Below are 16,265 nucleotides of genomic sequence, written 5' to 3'. Positions count from 1 at the left end.
TCAAAAAATGACAAAAAATGACAAAAATGACAAAAATGACAAAAATGACAAAAATGACAAAAATGACAAAAATGACAAAAATGACAAAAATGACAAAAATGACAAAAATGACAAAAATGACAAAAATGACAAAAATGACAAAAATGACAAAAATGACACAAAAATGACAAAAATGACAAAAATGACAAAAATGACAAAAATGACAAAAATGACAAAAAATGACAAAAATGACAAAAATGACAAAAAATTGACAAAAATGACAAAAATGACAAAAATGACAAAAATGACAAAAATGACAAAAATGACAAAAATGACAAAAATGACAAAAATGACAAAAATGACAAAAATGACAAAAATGACAAAAATGACAAAAATGACAAAAATTGACAAAAATGACAAAAATGACAAAAATGACAAAAATGACAAAAATGACAAAAATGACAAAAATGACAAAAATGACAAAAAATGACAAAAAATGACAAAAATGACAAAATATGACAAAAATGACAAAAATGACAAAAATGACAAAAATGACAAAAATGACAAAAATGACAAAAATGACAAAAATGACAAAAATGACAAAAATGACAAAAATGACAAAAATGACAAAAATGACAAAAATGACAAAAATGACAAAAATACTGACAAAAATGACAAAAATGACAAAATGACAAAAATGACAAAAATGACAAAAATGACAAAAATGACAAAAATGACAAAAATGACAAAAATGACAAAAAAATGACAAAAATGACAAAAATGACAAAATTGACAAAATGACAAAAATTGACAAAAAATGACAAAAATGACAAAAATGACAAAAATGACAAAAATGACAAAAATGACAAAAATGACAAAAATGACAAAAATGACAAAAATTGACAAAATTGACAAAAATGACAAAAATTGACAAAAATGACAAAAATGACAAAAATGACAAAAATGACAAAAAATGACAAAAATGACAAAAATGACAAAAATGACAAAAAATGACAAAAAATGACAAAAATGACAAAAATGACAAAAATGACAAAAATGACAAAAATGACAAAATGACAAAAATGACAAAAATGACAAAAATGACAAAAATGACAAAAATGACAAAAATGACAAAAATGACAAAATGACAAAAATGACAAAAATGACAAAAATGACAAAAAATGACAAAAATGACAAAAATGACAAAAATGACAAAAATGACAAAAATGACAAAAATGACAAAAATGACAAAAATGACAAAAATGACAAAAATGACAAAAATGACAAAAATGACAAAAATGACAAAAATGACAAAAATGACAAAAATGACAAAAATGACAAAAATGACAAAAATGACAAAAATGACAAAAATGACAAAAATGACAAAAATGAACAAAAATGACAAAAATGACAAAAATGACAAAAATGACAAAAATGACAAAAATGACAAAAAATGACAAAAATGACAAAAATGACAAAAATGACAAAAATGACAAAAATGACAAAAATGACAAAAATGACAAAAATGACAAAAAATGACAAAAATGACAAAAATGACAAAAATGACAAAAATGACAAAAATGACAAAATGACAAAAATGACAAAAATGACAAAAATGACAAAAATGACAAAAATGACAAAAAATGACAAAAATGACAAAAATGACAAAATGACAAAAATGACAAAAATGACAAAAATGACAAAAATGACAAAAATGACAAAAATGACAAAAATGACAAAAATGACAAAAATGACAAAAATGACAAAAATGACAAAAATGACAAAAATGACAAAAAATGACAAAAATGACAAAAATGACAAAAATGACAAAAATGACAAAAATGACAAAAATGACAAAAATGACAAAAATGACAAAAATGACAAAAATGACAAAAATGACAAAAAATGACAAAAATGACAAAAATGACAAAAATGACAAAAATGACAAAAATGACAAAAATGACAAAAATGACAAAAATGACAAAAATGACAAAATGACAAAAATGACAAAAATGACAAAAATGACAAAAAATGACAAAAATGACAAAAATGACAAAAATGACAAAAATGACAAAAATGACAAAAATGACAAAAATGACAAAAATGACAAAAATGACAAAAATGACAAAAATGACAAAAATGACAAAAATGACAAAAATGACAAAAATGACAAAAATGACAAAAATGACAAAAATGACAAAAATGACAAAAATGACAAAAATGACAAAAATGACAAAAATGACAAAAATGACAAAAATGACAAAAATGACAAAAATGACAAAAATGACAAAAATGACAAAAATGACAAAAATGACAAAAATGACAAAAATGACAAAAATGACAAAAATGACAAAAATGACAAAAATGACAAAAATGACAAAAATGACAAAAATGACAAAAATGACAAAAAATGACAAAAATGACAAAAATGACAAAAATGACAAAAATGACAAAAATGACAATGACAAAAATGACAAAAATGACAAAAATGACAAAAATGACAAAATGACAAAAATGACAAAAATGACAAAAATGACAAAAATGACAAAAATGACAAAAATGACAAAAATGACAAAAATGACAAAATGACAAAAATGACAAAAATGACAAAAATGACAAAAAATGACAAAAATGACAAAAATGACAAAAATGACAAAAATGACAAAAATGACAAAAATGACAAAAATGACAAAAATGACAAAAATGACAAAATGACAAAAATGACAAAAATGACAAAAATGACAAAATGACAAAAATGACAAAATGACAAAAATGACAAAAATGACAAAAATGACAAAAATGACAAAAATGACAAAAAATGACAAAAATGACAAAAATGACAAAAATGACAAAAATGACAAAAATGACAAAAATGACAAAAATGACAAAAATGACAAAATGACAAAAATGACAAAAATGACAAAAAATGACAAAAATGACAAAATGACAAAATGACAAAAATGACAAAAATGACAAAAATGACAAAAATGACAAAAATGACAAAAATGACAAAAATGACAAAATGACAAAAATGACAAAAATGACAAAAATGACAAAAATGACAAAATTGACAAAAATGACAAAATTGACAAAATTGACAAAAATGACAAAAATGACAAAAATGACAAAAATGACAAAAATGACAAAAGACAAAATGACAAAAAATGACAAAAATGACAAAAATGGACAAAAAATGACAAAAATGACAAAAATGACAAAAATGACAAAAATGACAAAAATGACAAAAATGACAAATGAAAAATGACAAAAATGACAAAAATGACAAAATGACAAAAATGACAAAATGACAAAAATGACAAAAATGACAAAAATTGACAAAAATGACAAAAATGACAAAAATGACAAAAATGACAAAAATGACAAAAATGACAAAAATGACAAAAATGACAAAAATGACAAAAATGACAAAAATGACAAAAATGACAAAAATGACAAAAATGACAAAAATGACAAAAATGACAAAAATGACAAAAATGACAAAAATGACAAAAATGACAAAAAATGACAAAAATGACAAAAATGACAAAAATGACAAAAATGACAAAAATGACAAAAATGACAAAAATGACAAAAAATGACAAAAATGACAAAAATGACAAAAAATGACAAAAATGACAAAAATGACAAAAATGACAAAAATGACAAAAATGACAAAAATGACAAAAAATGACAAAAATGACAAAAATGACAAAAAATGACAAAAATGACAAAAATGACAAAAATGACAAAAATGACAAAAATTGACAAAAATGACAAAAATGACAAAAATGACAAAAATGACAAAAATGACAAAAATGACAAAAATGACAAAAATGACAAAAATGACAAAATTGACAAAAAATGACAAAATGACAAAAATGACAAAAATGACAAAAATGACAAAAAATGACAAAAATGACAAAAATGACAAAAATGACAAAAATGACAAAAATGACAAAAATGACAAAAATGACAAAAATGACAAAAAATGACAAAAAATGACAAAAATGACAAAAATGACAAAAATGACAAAAATGACAAAAATGACAAAAATGACAAAAAATGACAAAAATGACAAAAATGACAAAAATGACAAAAATGACAAAAATGACAAAAATGACAAAAATGACAAAAAATGACAAAAATGACAAAAATGACAAAAATGACAAAAAATGAACAAAAATGACAAAAATGACAAAAATGACAAAAATGACAAAAATGACAAAAATGACAAAAATGACAAAAATGACAACAAAATGACAAAAATGACAAAAATGACAAAATGACAAAAATGACAAAAATGACAAAAATGACAAAAATGACAAAAATGACAAAAATGACAAAAATGACAAAAATGACAAAATGACAAAAATGACAAAAATGACAAAAATGACAAAAATGACAAAAATGACAAAAATGACAAAAATGACAAAAATGACAAAAATGACAAAAATGACAAAAATGACAAAAATGACAAAAATGACAAAAATGACAAAAATGACAAAAAATGACAAAAATGACAAAAATGACAAAAATGACAAAAATGACAAAAATGACAAAAATGACAAAATGACAAAAATGACAAAAATCAGACAAAAATGACAGAAAATGACAAAAATGACAAAAATGACAAAAATGACAAAAATGACAAAAAATGACAAAAATGACAAAAATGACAAAAAATGACAAAAATGACAAAAATGACAAAAATGACAAAAATGACAAAAAATGGACAAAAATGACAAAAATGACAAAAATGACAAAAATGACAAAATGACAAAAATGACAAAAATGACAAAAATGACCAAAAATGACAAAAATGACAAAAATGACAAATGACAAAAATGACAAAAATGACAAAAATGACAAAAATGACAAAAATGACAAAAATGACAAAAATGACAAAAATGACAAAAATGACAAAAATGACAAAAATGACAAAAATGACAAAAATGACAAAAATGACAAAAATGACAAAAATGACAAAAATGACAAAAATGACAAAAATGACAAAAATGACAAAAATGACAAAAATGACAAAAATGACAAAAATGACAAAAATGACAAAAATGACAAAAATGACAAAAATGACAAAAATGACAAAAATGACAAAAATGACAAAAATGACAAAAATGACACAAATGACAAAAATGACAAAAAAGACTAAAATGACAAAAATGACAAAAATGACAAAAATGACAAAAATGACAAAAATGACAAAAATGACAAAAATGACAAAAATGACAAAAATGACAAAAATGACAAAAATGACAAAAATGACAAAAATGACAAAAATGACAAAAATGACAAAAATGACAAAAATGACAAATATGACAAAAATGACAAAAATGACAAAAATGACAAAAATGACAAAAATGACAAAAATGACAAAAATGACACAAATGACAAAAATGACAAAAAAGACTAAAATGACAAAAATGACAAAAATGACAAAAATGACAAAAATGACAAAAATGACAAAAATGACAAAAATGACAAAAATGACAAAAATGACAAAAATGACAAAAATGACAAAAATGACAAAAATGACAAAAATGACAAAAATGACAAAAATGACAAAAATGACAAAAATGACAAAAATGACAAAAATGACAAAAATGACAAAAGTTTCAAATTCGACAAAAATGACAAAAATGACGAAAATGACAAAAATGACAAAAATGACAAAAATGACAAAAATGACAAAAGTTTCAAATTCGACAAAAATGACAAATTCGACAAAAATGACAAATAACAAGGATTAGAAAATTATTGAAAATTGCAAAAACTACACAAATTACAAAAATTACAAAATGACAAAAATTACAATGATTACAGAAATTCCAAAAACGAAAAAAAAAATTACAAAAATAACAGCTTTGGTAAATAAGCTTAAATCATAAAATAACAGAATTTAATGAAAAAACAATTTTTTACAAAAAAACAAAATCTTTTGAGTTTTTACGATTTCAAGCGAAAAATTACTTTCGCGTATTTTCTTCTTTCCTTAGTTCTCATGACGTTGCACCAGATGTGTTAAAAGAATTTAGAATTATTGTTCAAAAATTACAAAAATAACACTAGGGAGCAGCATTTTTGATGCTCAAGTTTCAACAAATGAATTAGGCTTGAAAACGGTAGCTATAAGAAAGAAAAAAAAAATTTATTGCATATTTTTTAATCAGCGCCCCTAAATTAGTCTGGAGCTCATTTTTTTTGTAACTCGAAAAATGTTAATTTTGTTACCTTGTGCTAAATCAAAGATTCGAAAAAACTTTCAAAAAGTCACAAAAAAAATTACTCATACAAATTGAAAATGTGATTTTTGTTACAAATTTAAAATAAATTGCACAATTTAGAGTTCAGATTAAAGTACAACGACAACGCATAAATTTTTCACAAAAAAATACATTCAGTTCAAGTTCATTTAAAAAATATCTTTGAAATTGAAAAAAAAAAGTCAAATAACAAAAAAAATTATTACAAAAAATACTCAAAAAGTCAACTTAATTACGAAATATCTTATCAATTTCATAAAACTTATTCTATTGTACCTATATTATTTTTGTTTATCTGATCTGGAACTTATTTTCCATTCATGAATGCGAATTTCGCACACAGAAATTCAAAACATCTCTATTTGCAGAACCAGCCCAAAGATCCCATAAACAATCGAAGTGATGTTTTAATTACTGCTCGATGACATAAATTCGGCACTACGGTTGTTGCTTGCTTTGGTGCCTCCAACTTCGATTCAGCAGAAGAAAAAAAAAAAACAACACGTCGGATGCAATTTATAAATATTTGTCTCATTATTTTATTATCGACTTTATGACAGCCGGCTTCTCGGGGTGGGGACATTCGTTTTTGATGGGTTCCCCTTGGTGGTGTTGTGTGATCCGTGGCTGCGTCTTGGATTTTTTTTATTCGCTGCTTTGTTTTGTTCCCTCCTCAAAGGTTTGCGTCTCTGAATTGACGGCTAAATGCCTCAATCGACTGCCACGTAGACACGTGAAGCGAAAAATTTATGAATAAATGGGCGTGCGCGATTCGCGAAATGATGAATTTAAGGCGACTTTTATCGCCGATTGTGTCGCGTGAAATTTAAATCGACGATGCAGTTCTGTTGCGGGTTTTAATTCTTAGTCGGTGTGTTTTTTTTCCCTGCGAAACGACTGAGGAAGTCGGTAGCCACTCCTTGATCATTTAAAGGTGCATCGAACCTTGCACCAAACCTTAGTTCTTTTTTGTTTGAACTACTGCCAAATTAAAGACATTTCTGTCAGAAGGTAATCAATTCTACGATTTTGTAATGTCTTTATTCGATTCTAGAACTTGAAGCTGGAGCTCATACAAAAAAATTTCATTACTTAACATCACATGAAAAATATTTTGGTGTCAATTTAATCAGTCTCATGCCTGGAATTAAATATTTTTAAGCAACCAGTTATCTCATGTCCGTAGCAAGAAAATTAATTCCGAGTCCTTTCTAGCTTCGCGAAAAGCTTGGAATGTCCACCAGACGTGGCCAAATGAGGGGGAGTTAGCAGTCTGACTGCAGACATCATAAATCTTACCGGTAATCGATAATTGCGCCTCGCGGTCTTTCATCCCGAAGGGTGGAGTGGAGGGGGACTTCACTTCCTCTTGCCGCTTCTTCCCGCCATTTGGTGTCTCCTTCGAAAGAGACACAAGTCGTCGTCCTCGTCGTCGGCGAATTGAGTTCTGTTTGCTGTTCTTCAATTTGCTTCCAGTCATGTTCGCGTATCAGGTCGCTTAGTTCTCCCAAATGGATTGCGCGCAGGAGGTTGCCGGAGCTGAAGATAAATCGAAGAAGATTCTAACAGGATCAAATTGCTGCGCTTTCTCGGCCGTTTCTGAACCGTCTTGGGGGCAAACAGAGACAGCAGCAAAAGCCAAAGCAAAAGCAGCAGCAGCTCCCAGCATCGCGTAGAGGATTATCCAGCCCAAAAGCACCGCGATAAAATCTCCTCCGAGGGCGAAATGCTCAGCGCTCGCCAACAAAAGAAGGAGAAAAGAACCGATGATATAAATCATAAAATCATATTTCACTCTTAACAAATAAGATAGTCAAGAGGGTCGCGTGAATTATTAGAAATTCGCGGCGGGTGGCACACGTTTGGGTTCCCTGCAAAATGAGCCTCTGAGCTTCGTTGGTTGGCTGAAGATGGTCGGTCCATTCGGTGGGTAGATTCAGGAGATATTTTGCAAGATGACCACCATCATCATCAACAACCCCAACGGATGCACGGGAGCAGGGAAGACAAGAATTTGCTAGAAACATGATCGCCAACTGGAGAGATGAAATTTTTGTGCGTTTAGTTCTCACCCAATAGCGAGCTTCTTGTTACAATATCACTTTGAATGAATGAGTTATGGAAGTGCAATAACCTGAGGGTTGATGGTTTAAGCGCATCCAACTAAACTACAAATTAAATATTAATAACTTTCCAACTTTCTAACTTTTTATTGTTAAAAATTCTAGATTTCGCATTTAAATTTGTTTTTTATATCATTTTTGGGTTATTTCATTGTAATTTTCGTATTTTTTATTTTTTTTCATTTTTGTGAACTGCGTCATTTTTGCGTTATTTTTATACTTTTCGCATATAATCTTTTTTTTATTATTATTTTGTGTCGCAAAATCTATCCTTTTTTATTTTTTGTGTCATTTGGTGTCGTTTTTTGTGTCATTTTTGTCTCATTCTAGTATCATTTTTATGTGTTTTGTATCATTTGTGAACTATTTTTATGACAATTTTGCCAATTTTTGTGTAACATTTGTGACTTTTTTGTGTTTTTTACATGTGCTCTTTGTGTCCAATTTTATTCATAAACACCCAAAAATTAGACTCTACTTCAATAATGAACTGCTTTGGAGGTGGAATTATCGGTATAAGATTCTATGCCGGACCGGCATTGACAAGCTTTCTAATAGCTGGCATTGTCCTCCTGAGTGTCTCAAAATAGCTAAACTTGTGCCAATACACAAAACAGGATCAAGACTGGATGTACACAAATATCGGCCAATCTCAGTTTTATCCTCTAAGTTTTCGAACAAATGTTAGCTGCTAGAATAACATTTTATTTCAAGAACAAAACATCCTGTTCAACTGCCAATATGAATTTTGATACTACATTAGCCACTAACGAAATATTTGTTAATGTTTACAAAGCCCTGGAAATCTTGCTTGAAAAGCTTCATACGCGGGAAACCTCTGGAAGTGATGAGAAGTTTCCGAACTGGTAGAAGTCAGTTTGCATTCATCAGCGAAGAACAAAGCTGTTTTCAACCCCTAAAAGTACGGGTTCCACAGGGAAGTAATCTCGGACCACTTCTATTTCTTGTATTTGTGAACGATCTGCCTCAACTGAATATAACCGGGAAGCCACGTTTGTTTTCTGACGATACATCCGTTTTTACGCCGATGAAGACTCTTTCACAATAATCAGAAGTATGCGGAATGACATGGAAATCTTATGTAGTTACATCGACGAAAATCTTCTGTCATCGAACCTTATGGAATCTAATTACATGGTTTAACAACACCCAGAAAACACGAAGAAGCGCACTCTCGTTTTTGCCATTTTTGTTTAATTTCTGTGCAACTTTCATATACCATTTTTGTGTCATTTTTTATACTTCTTGTGTCGTTTTTTTGGTGGTTTTTATGCATTTTTTTGTTTTAGTATTTTTGTCTGTTTTGTCTTTTTTGTAGAACTTTAAGTTATGATAAGTTTAATAGGATTTTATTCGTGAATATTTTTCGAAATAAGATAACATTGTGGATATACTGCCTTCTGGTAACCTTAAATCTTCCACAGACTAAATTTCCGTATAGAAAAACGTTTTCCGAACCTGAGTTCCTGCAAGTTCATAAAGGTAGCAGCCAAATGGGTAATGTAAAATTTCAACAACAGACCATAAACATTTTGTAGACTGGCATAAAAAAATGATTGGTGCAAAATTTCAGCTCAATCGGATTTGATTTAGGGGTGCCTCAAAGCGCTAGGAGTTTTGGGTTTTGACTCTCAAAAATATCCAAAGGGGGACCAAAGGAAATTCGGTGAATTAAAATTCCATCAAAGGATGAAAACTTACTTAGCAATGCATGAAAATCAACATCTGGTGTTCCATAGAAAAAAATAAATGGTTAATTTGGTTTATCTGGGACGAAAATATTCGGAAAACCGACTATGTTTTGAGCATTTTAAGTCATTTGGCATCAACATTAAAATTTGTATTTTTCCGATTTTCTTTCAAAAGACTCTTGGTAATTTTTTAGGTTTAAAAAACTGAAACTTCGAGCGTTTTGAAGCACCCTCAAAGCAATTCCGCTTGAGCTAAAATTTGACACAGGTATTTTTCTTAAGTCAACAAAAAGCACATGGTCGGTATTCGCAAGAACTTTTACAAAATGCATAATACATTCTCAATAGCCTTAAAAGGACTGTTAAGAGTTCATTCAGGGAATTTCAAAACTTCATGAAGATACTCTCAAGCTTTTTTGGAGCATCAAATGTTCCTGCATGATCTTTCAAATAATCCTAAAAGAACTACCCAACTTTTTGAAGCTGCCCCTTGAGAAATCATGAAGAGACTCTTAAGAGAATCCCATGAGTCAATGGAGAAAATCTGGGAAAAATCCCTAGAGTTGCTACAGGAGTTTCGACGAAACATTAACCCTTCATTTCATGATTTTTTATTTTTTCTCGAAAAAATTCTCAATAGTGCGCAATGATGAATACATGAAGGGAAAAATAAGGAAAAAATATTATTTTCACATATTTCGGTTATTTAGCAAAAATATTAATTGTTGCAAATTTGCAACAACATGAAACGGTTACACCTTTTTTTCTTCACACTCGACAACTGGAAATAAATGCTTATTCCTAATTTCTTTTGCACTAATCATAGTTTTCGCACAGAAACTTCGCAAATCTAGATTTCTGGACACCGGAAAGTTAAGAATTTATCTGGGAGTAGTTATGTATGTTGGTTTTCCACCATGGGTGCACGGATTCACCGCAGTTTCTGCCTAAGTATGTGCTCACATGCATTCTTGGACCGACCCCATGGCTTCGTATGTAGGTATATTTTGGAAGAACGAGTCAATCAGGTTACTTAGAGGTATTCCGGCATCCGTGCATATACCTGGCCAGCTGGCAGCTGGTTAAACATTCATATAATCAGTTATAAGAGGAAACACATCTTACCTGTCGGCTTCTTATGGGATTCGAACCCAAAAGTTGTCTCGCCGATACCGGGAATCGAACCCAGCCTGGCACATCGGAACCAGACTCGCACCAGCTTATCCACTAGACTACAAAGACTCTCGAGAAATTAGCTAGGAGTAGTTATGCGATAATATACCACCTACTGAGGAAATTATTCCTTACGTTTGCTTGAAGGTGCTAAAAAAACGAACACACACATATAGGATCTCAGTGAAACTTCATGTTTCTTTGAAGAGATCTAATTTACTTAACTCTAAGGCGTACATCTTTCAAGGATTTTATGGCTAGCATCTTACCACCAGACCACGGAAAGAGCACTATATGTGCCGTGATCGGGATTCGATCTCATGGATTCTGGCTTAGATGGCTGGAACGCTATCCTCTAGGCCACGACCGGCGGCAAAATGGAAAGCTTCTTACCTATACAACTTTTCTGAACATAACCTTGAACAAATCAACACAAATCAATTCCGAAAACGTATTTTAATTGGTTCTGATAAAGATTCTTAATCTTAAATCATACCATAACTATATGCCAGTTTTAATAAACAAACTTGATATTGAAGAGCAAAGTCTCAATTTAGTTTTGAAGGAATGATCCAATTACAAATTACATTAAACTATTAAATATCATTTGTTGGCAAAATTAAAAGAACAATAAAGATTTCTTCGGAATGAGCATTAGAATTTGGAACATGATTCTAAAATTAGAATTCAAACTTGCAATCAGTTTAAGAATAAAAAAGAAATAAAAATAAAACTAAATTCGAGAACAAAAAGTTTCAATTTAAAATCAACTTCCAGAGCTTCCAGGAAAAGGTTGAATAGTATAAATAAAGAGCATTTTTCGTCGATTGATAATAAGAAACGGCTCAAACTTTAGTAAAAAATAATGAGCATTGTAATTTTCAATCAAATCATTCATTCATCTCTAAGAAAAAAAAAGCAAAACAATACTTCAAACCTCGGTTATCGAATGTTGGCAGATAGTACTGAATTTTAAAGTGGAAAAATAAAAAAGCGTTTTCGTTGTTTGTTTTTAGATTTTTAAACTCTCTGGATAAAGCCCCGTACTTGAGTTTGAATCACGTTGAATAATATAGAACTTTTGAAAATTGGTGTATGCTTATTTTGCAAGTTATGAGGCATCCGACATTTTTTTTTATTCAAAATATGTATTTGTTATACCAATGGGCCGCGGAAAAAAAATCAAAATAATGTGTTTTACATATGCTGAATTACAAATCCTAAATAAGTTAATTATTCGGACCCGTCCTAGTTTAAAGTTTGATAAATTTTGAACTTTTTATAATATTTTTCTAGTTTTGATAACGGTTTAGAGCAAAACTTTTATTTTTTTCACCTCGGGGGCCCTCTTTATTCAGGGGGGGGGGGGCAGTTTTTCTCATCCCCCCCCCCTCTTAATACGGCCTGAACATGATAATTAATCATTTATAACGAAAACATTGTCATCGGGAAACAAATACACTGTTTAACGATGCAAGTTTCGAAAACACACTATGGAACCCATATAACTAGCTAGGGTACTACCGTTGCATGGTGTTGCAAATTTGCAACAGTTATTGAAAACCCATCATATCAGAGAAAAAACGAAAAAAAAATCTCAAATTTTGTTTATTATGTAAATTACTTTAGTGGGAATACGAAAATATTTTTTTTGAGTCGAAAAAAAATTCTCAATATGAATTACACTAGGCCAAAAATTTGAAAAATTAGGCTTTTTCCACATTCCATATTTTTCAGATTCAAGTGGGTTTTTTTGGTTCCTATAAACACTAAAAATATTTTTTTCTAATTGAACGTGATCTTGAAATTATAAATATTATTTCCATCGAAAAAAAAAAATTTACTTTTTAGCTTTATGTGAAGTTTAGAACAGTTTTAATTAATTGTTGCATATTTGTAACTTTATGAAACGAAGGGTTAATGTCGGTTGATATTTTTGTCATTTTTGCCATTTTTGTCATTTTTGTCATTTTTGTCATTTTTGTCATTTTTGTCATTTTTGTCATTTTTGTCATTTTTGTCATTTTTGTCATTTTTGTCATTTTTGTAATTTTTGTCATTTTTGTCATTTTTGTCATTTTTGTAATTTTTGTCATTTTTGTCATTTTTGTCATTTTTGTCATTTTTGTCATTTTTGTCATTTTTGTCATTTTTGTCATTTTTGTCATTTTTGTCATTTTTGTCATTTTTGTCATTTTTGTCATTTTTGTCATTTTTGTCATTTTTGTCATTTTTGTCATTTTTGTCATTTTTGTCATTTTTGTCATTTTTGTCATTTTTGTCATTTTTGTCATTTTTGTCATTTTTGTCATTTTTGTCATTTTTGTCATTTTTGTCATTTTTGTCATTTTTGTCATTTTTGTCATTTTTGTCATTTTTGTCATTTTTGTCATTTTTGTCATTTTTGTCATTTTTGTCATTTTTGTCATTTTTGTCATTTTTGTCATTTTTGTCATTTTTGTCATTTTTGTCATTTTTGTCATTTTTGTCATTTTTGTCATTTTTGTCATTTTTGTCATTTTTGTCATTTTTGTCATTTTTGTCATTTTTGTCATTTTTGTCATTTTTGTCATTTTTGTCATTTTTGTCATTTTTGTCATTTTTGTCATTTTTGTCATTTTTGTCATTTTTGTCATTTTTGTCATTTTTGTCATTTTTGTCATTTTTGTCATTTTTGTCATTTTTGTCATTTTTGTCATTTTTGTCATTTTTGTCATTTTTGTCATTTTTGTCATTTTTGTCATTTTTGTCATTTTTGTCATTTTTGTCATTTTTGTCATTTTTGTCATTTTTGTCATTTTTGTCATTTTTGTCATTTTTGTCATTTTTGTCATTTTTGTCATTTTTGTCATTTTTGTCATTTTTGTCATTTTTGTCATTTTTGTCATTTTTGTCATTTTTGTCATTTTTGTCATTTTTGTCATTTTTGTCATTTTTGTCATTTTTGTCATTTTTGTCATTTTTGTCATTTTTGTCATTTTTGTCATTTTTGTCATTTTTGTCATTTTTGTCATTTTTGTCATTTTTGTCATTTTTGTCATTTTTGTCATTTTTGTCATTTTTGTCATTTTTGTCATTTTTGTCATTTTTGTCATTTTTGTCATTTTTGTCATTTTTGTCATTTTTGTCATTTTTGTCATTTTTGTCATTTTTGTCATTTTTGTCATTTTTGTCATTTTTGTCATTTTTGTCATTTTTGTCATTTTTGTCATTTTTGTCATTTTTGTCATTTTTGTCATTTTTGTCATTTTTGTCATTTTTGTCATTTTTGTCATTTTTGTCATTTTTGTCATTTTTGTCATTTTTGTCATTTTTGTCATTTTTGTCATTTTTGTCATTTTTGTCATTTTTGTCATTTTTGTCATTTTTGTCATTTTTGTCATTTTTGTCATTTTTGTCATTTTTGTCATTTTTGTCATTTTGTCATTTTTGTCATTTTTGTCATTTTTGTCATTTTTGTCATTTTTGTCATTTTTGTCATTTTTGTCATTTTTGTCATTTTTGTCATTTTTGTCATTTTTGTCATTTTTGTCATTTTTGTCATTTTTGTCATTTTTGTCATTTTTGTCATTTTTGTCATTTTTGTCATTTTTGTCATTTTTGTCATTTTTGTCATTTTTGTCATTTTTGTCATTTTTGTCATTTTTGTCATTTTTGTCATTTTTGTCATTTTTGTCATTTTTGTCATTTTTGTCATTTTTGTCATTTTTGTCATTTTTGTTTTTTTTTGTCATTTTTGTCATTTTTGTCATTTTTGTCATTTTTGTCATTTTTGTCATTTTTGTCATTTTTGTCATTTTTGTCATTTTTGTCATTTTTGTCATTTTTGTCATTTTTGTCATTTTTGTCATTTTTGTCATTTTTGTCATTTTTGTCATTTTTGTCATTTTTGTCATTTTTGTCATTTTTGTCATTTTTGTCATTTTTGTCATTTTTGTCATTTTTGTCATTTTTGTCATTTTTGTCATTTTTGTCATTTTTGTCATTTTTGTCATTTTTGTCATTTTTGTCATTTTTGTCATTTTTGTCATTTTTGTCATTTTTGTCATTTTTGTCATTTTTGTCATTTTTGTCATTTTTGTCATTTTTGTCATTTTTGTCATTTTTGTCATTTTTGTCATTTTTGTCATTTTTGTCATTTTTGTCATTTTTGTCATTTTTGTCATTTTTGTCATTTTTGTCATTTTTGTCATTTTTGTCATTTTTGTCATTTTTGTCATTTTTGTCATTTTTGTCATTTTTGTCATTTTGTCATTTTTGTCATTTTTGTCATTTTTGTCATTTTTGTCATTTTTGTCATTTTTGTCATTTTTGTCATTTTTGTCATTTTTGTCATTTTTGTCATTTTTGTCATTTTTGTCATTTTTGTCATTTTTGTCATTTTTGTCATTTTGTCATTTTTGTCATTTTTGTCATTTTTGTCATTTTTGTCATTTTTGTCATTTTTGTCATTTGTGTCATTTTTGTCATTTTTGTCATTTTTGTCATTTTTGTCATTTTTGTCATTTTTGTCATTTTTGTCATTTGTGTCATTTTTGTCATTTTTGTCATTTTTGTCATTTTTGTCATTTTTGTCATTTTTGTCATTTTTGTCATTTTTGTCATTTTTGTCATTTTTGTCATTTTTGTCATTTTTGTCATTTTTGTCATTTTTGTCATTTTTGTCATTTTTGTCATTTTTGTCATTTTTGTCATTTTTGTCATTTTTGTCATTTTTGTCATTTTTGTCATTTTTGTCATTTTTGTCATTTTTGTCATTTTTGTCATTTTTGTCATTTTTGTCATTTTTGTCATTTTTGTCATTTTTGTCATTTTTGTCATTTTTGTCATTTTTGTCATTTTTATCATTTTTGTCATTTTTGTCATTTTTGTCATTTTTGTCATTTTTGTCATTTTTGTCATTTTTGTCATTTTTGTCATTTTTGTCATTTTTGTCATTTTTGTCATTTTTGTCATTTTTGTCATTTTTGTCATTTTTGTCATTTTTGTCATTTTTGTCA

This window comes from Uranotaenia lowii, chromosome 2, assembly GCF_029784155.1.
Source record: "Uranotaenia lowii strain MFRU-FL chromosome 2, ASM2978415v1, whole genome shotgun sequence".
NCBI classification, from domain to species: domain Eukaryota; kingdom Metazoa; phylum Arthropoda; class Insecta; order Diptera; family Culicidae; genus Uranotaenia; species Uranotaenia lowii.
The sequence above is the reverse complement of the archived record's forward strand: the minus strand, read 5'-3'. Positions refer to the sequence as shown.